The sequence below is a fragment of the Nesoenas mayeri genome (assembly GCF_963082525.1).
Source record: "Nesoenas mayeri genome assembly, chromosome: 9".
NCBI classification, from domain to species: Eukaryota; Metazoa; Chordata; class Aves; order Columbiformes; family Columbidae; genus Nesoenas; species Nesoenas mayeri.
The window spans coordinates 1,180,959-1,186,339 of record NC_137557.1 but is presented as its reverse complement, the minus strand read 5'-3'; positions in this window follow the sequence as shown (position 1 = coordinate 1,186,339).

Below are 5,381 nucleotides of genomic sequence, written 5' to 3'. Positions count from 1 at the left end.
GGAGCTGCAGGAACGGCGATCGAGGAGATGATCAGTACATGACAGATAGTTACATTAAGAACTTGGCACAAGTAAGAAATATAAAGTAATATATCAGCACAGAAAGATAATGATAAAAACCACATGGCACTGAATATTGCCTTGGTTTGAATCTCACATAATACATACAGAACCTAAAGTCAGTGTAATTACCTATGCTAAGTTAATTAGCATTGATTTAGAAGAAAACATCCTTTGGCATTTGACAGCATTTGAACTTTGTGTTGCTTGCTCAGAAATAGCTACCAGGAAAAAACCCAAACACGTCCACTTAGGGAATGGCTGAAAACCTCAAAAATATCTTGAAATTCAAGTGTTTTCTCTGTTTTCTTCCCATGTGTATGTTCACATGAAAACAAGCAGGGGGTTAGAATTCTCATTTTGCATGAATAACATATCAGGTCATGATATTAGTATTCACGGAACATACTTGAATCAGTTATCAGCAGCATCACTTTCTCTGGAGAACAGAAGTGAATTTGTGCTTCTTTGGGGCTTTTAGTGTGTTCTGAGCTATCGCTGGCGGTTGTGGATGTTTGTAAGTGTCCGTATAACACAGGGAACATTTCAACTTGAGTGTGTTTGATTTTGTAGCCCAGAAAAGCTGACGGCAGGGTCAGAGCACACACTGGACCAGCAACGGCGTTGGTGCTGAGGTACAAGTGAATGAGTGGTTCTGAGGTGCGCTCATGAGCTTCTTGTTGTCTGCCAATAATAGAACTTCGTACGGATTATTATACCCAGAGGGGTTGTATCTTCCACACACTGGATACAGCCTGTATGCAATCTCTCCATGGATTTGGCTTTAAACTTCAAGATAAACTATTAAATGGCTCTTTTTAGAGATTATCTCGATACAAAATCTTCAAGTGTCATCTTTTCCTTTGGGCCTTTCTGTGCGCCCTCTCACCTGGAGCATCATTTCACAGCCCTTAAGCCATCACAAAAGATAACGTGCTCTTTGGGAGGTTTAGACAGAGCTTATCTGAGCTGAGTAGAAACGAAAAAGGAATAAACCGGATCTGAGAAAAGCCTTTTACTGAACTAAGAATTTCTGTATTTTGCAGCCATTAACTTGAACTGGAGTAATTAAAGCGGTGAGTTTGTATGTAAGGAACGCCTGGCAAAAATGAGCATTGGCCTTTTGTATTTTGGGTGAGGATTTTATGATATAAACCCATCTGCCTTCCCTGGCAAAGTGAAAGCAGATTACTCTGTCTGGGGTCTTTTCTCACGTGGTGATGATTTGAGATCATTTTCTCATGTCTGTGACTATGGCACATCATTGAGTGAATGGAGAAGGAACCATTCCTCAAGTGTTTAAGAAAGAAAACCTTGCTAAGAGTGTATCTGTGTGTAAGGGTGGGTGAGAAAGGAAGGGAAAACCTGTTCCTTATTGTCCTTTTGTAGGCTTTTGTAGGTTTGTGTCCAAAAATCCAGGACAAAATAATATTCCTCCTATGTAAATAAGATGTAATCTCATTCATTATATAAATACTGAATTTGTAGGGGTTTTTTTATCATTCAGATCTCTCTTTTCTGAACACTAGGCCAGAGCCAGGCGCCTGCCCAGGACTGCAGGAAGGGGTTGCCATCTGCTGGCAACCGAGCGCACGCTCTGAGGCCAACGCGTTGGGGACCTGAGTCCTGCAGCCCTGGAGAAGCTGGATGACTTAGTGTGACTCAACGGTGCAGCCCTGGAGGAGCTGGATGACTTAGTGTGACCCAGCGGAGCAGCCCTGGAGAAGCTGGATGACTTAGTGTGACCCAACGGTGCAGCCCTGGAGAAGCTGGATGACTTAGTGTGACCCAACGGTGCAGCCCTGGAGAAGCTGGATGACAGTGTGACCCAGCGGTGCAGCCCTGGAGAAGCTGGATGACAGTGTGACCCAACGGTGCAGTCCTGGAGAAGCTGGATGACAGTGTGACCCAACGGTGCAGCCCTGGAGAAGCTGGATGACTTAGTGTGACCCAACGGTGCAGCCCTGGAGAAGCTGGATGACTTAGTGTGACCCAACGGTGCAGCCTTGGAGAAGCTGGATGACTTAGTGTGACCCAACGGTGCAGTCCTGGAGAAGCTGGATGACAGTGTGACCCAACGGTGCAGCCCTGGAGAAGCTGGATGACAGTGTGACCCAACGGTGCAGCCCTGGAGAAGCTGGATGACTGAGTGTGACCCAACGGTGCAGCCCTGGAGAAGCTGGATGACTGAGTGTGACCCAACGGTGCAGCCCTGGAGAAGCTGGATGACAGTGTGACCCAACGGTGCAGCCCTGGAGAAGCTGGATGACTGAGTGTGACCCAACGGTGCAGCCCTGGAGAAGCTGGATGACAGTGTGACCCAACGGTGCAGCCCTGGAGAAGCTGGATGACTGAGTGTGACCCAACGGTGCAGCCCTGGAGAAGCTGGATGACAGTGTGACCCAACGGTGCAGCCCTGGAGAAGCTGGATGACTGAGTGTGACCCAACGGTGCAGCCTTGGAGAAGCTGGATGACAGTGTGACCCAACGGTGCAGCCCTGGAGAAGCTGGATGACTGAGTGTGACCCAACGGTGCAGCCTTGGAGAAGCTGGATGACTGAGTGTGACCCAACGGTGCAGCCTTGGAGAAGCTGGATGACTGAGTGTGACCCAACGGTGCAGCCCTGGAGAAGCTGGATGACTGAGTGTGACCCAACGGTGCAGCCTTGGAGAAGCTGGATGACTTAGTGTGACCCAACGGTGCAGCCCTGGAGAAGCTGGATGACTTAGTGTGACCCAACGGTGCAGCCCTGGAGAAGCTGGATGACTTAGTGTGACCCAACGGTGCAGCCTGACCTGAACAGTGACAGGGGGACGGAGTGACAGGACAAGCGATGATGGCTTCAAAGTGAAAGAGGGTGAGTTTAGATGAGATCTAACGTAGAAATTCCTCCTCGGGTGGGCAGCAAGGGCCTGGCCCAGGCTGCCCAGAGCAGCTGGGGTGCACGGCCCTGGGGGTGCCCGAGGCCAAGCTGGACCTGGCTCTGAGCAACCCGGGCTTGGAACTAGGTGATTTTCAATGTCCCTTCCAACCCAAAGCAGTTTGTGAGTCTCTGAAATATTGTGAATTTTGTCTACCACGGACATGGCGAGGTGAGACGTAGGTGGGTGTGTGACTGCTGCTTATTAAACAGCCTGAACCTGTTGCCATGGCCAGGTTTAACTAATGCACATGATCTGTGGCTGCTCTGGAAAGGAGGAGGCGAATTGTTGGTGCCTGTTTTTGTGGTTCACTAACAGCACCGGCTTCTGAGGTGCAGCAAGTGAAAACCAGCAAATTCTTGGAGCTCAGTCTGCAGTCTGGGGCAGAATATATTTTCAGTAAGGAACCTACAGGCACGGGAAAGGCGGGGAGGAGTAAAGTCAAACAAACACCAACATCTGTCTTGCTCCCCGTAGATATTTCTCCCCGTTACTCGAGGGATGTGAACAGCAGCCACAATGCCGGTGCTCAGTCACCGTTAGCATCTCTTGCCTTGTGCACACAGGTTCAGGTGCTCTGCTTTGATCCCTGGAGCTGTAGCAGGATTCATTCAGCAGGGGCAATGACACCCCAGACTGAGGAAACACTCAGCTTTTTCAAAGCCCAAACCACTAAATATTTATTTTCCAAGAAATGTTTTAAGTACGGCATGTTTAGTTTATTTAAGAACCCCAGAGCTTTCCTTGTGCAGTGTCTCAGGTGACTGATGCCGTGGAGGCTCCTCGGGGCTCCCTGCGCGCCTGGCGTTGCCCGCTCTGGCACAAGAGGGTACTGCAGCACAAGGGCGGGAGCTGCTGTTCTTCACACCACCTTCGCTATACAGACTCGGTTCTTACATTATATATCTAGCTAGAAAAATGGGCTATGTTCTTACAAGTAAGATAGTTTTCAAAATCTGTGCATGGAAGTGTCCATTTTCTAATGGTTTTGAGGCTTTATTTCTAGCTGGATAAAACTTGGTAACATTTTAATGGCTTTTCAAGGCTTGCAAAGTTTTCTTTTGAATTAAGTGATTTCTTCTGGTAATTTTTAAAATGCATATTTTCCCCAGCACAGAGGATTCATTTAAAAAGGACAATAGAAGCTATAGAAAAGGAAAGGAAGAAAGCTCCATTTCCTGTTCTCCCACCAGCAGCTGGGCTGCACCGCGAGGGTGGTCCCACCGAGGTCCAGAACCAGGCAAACCCATGCCAGGGGCACCGGGCACAGGAGGGAGAAAACGGCTCCTTGTCCACAAGGTGCGGCGGAGGGCTGAGCCGTTTGCTCCGGGAGGGCGGCTCCAATTGGGACGCGGACCCGCGGGTGCCGCTGGTGTTCCCAGCGGTGAGCGCGCGGAGCAGCGAGCCCGGTGCCGCTCACAGACACCGTGTCCTCGCCGCCCGCCCCAGCTGGCACGCTCGGCTGCGGCTCTGCTGACGCCGGCATAGTTTTGCTTTATCACAATTTGTCTTCTTCTGGTCTTGAATTTTGTCCCGTTTCACTAACTGCCAACCTTGTTCGGTTTTTAGGGAAAGGGGCTCCTGTACGGATCAGAGAGGTCTGCAGGGATTTCTGCTGGGGAAGGTGCAGCTCAGGTGGGACTTTAGGGCTCTCATTTCAGGGCTGGCTTATACTCAGTTGTGTTGAGTTTTCTAATACGTGGAAGAATGCAGAATAAAAAATTCCGAAGAAATCCTTCATTTTGTTCTAGAGAGGACATTGAAATCATCTGGCTCCATTTTATCTAGTGTTCATGGTTAGCTGGAACAACCAGATCTAGAAATTAATTATTTCAATTTCAGATAAACACAGCATTTTAGAAAGTCTTTCACAGTTTATGTTAATGATATATCCTCTTTTTCTGTAGCCAGTTAGTGTTTTGCCATCGTGTTCCTTGCTGGCGTGATCCAACGTTCTTTCAGAGGACACAGCAAGATCAAATCAAACTGTTTCCAGCCTGTGTGTGGCTTTGCTCAGCACATGAGCTGAAATCGTACAAGCCAGTGTCTGGTTTTGAATGCAGTTATAACATCTTCAGCCCGGTAAGTTGTTCTCAACCAGGAAAGAACTGGAACACTCACCACAGCTGCACAGCTCAGTTATTTGCTTTTCAAGAGTTAGAACGAGGGAACAACCAAAAGTCTCATTTAATATTCAGCGCTTTCCATCTCTTTAGGTAAGGCCAGGGCATCATGATATAAACATAATTAAAATAATGTAATATCAAATAATAAAATGTAATACCCAAGTGCTTGAGAATAATGATCCCAAGTTATGGGGCTGCTAAAGGTGCCCCTCATTGGGGTGTCGCGCGTTGCTCTCACCGAGCTTCTCCTGCCCCTTTCAGTCTGAAATGGGA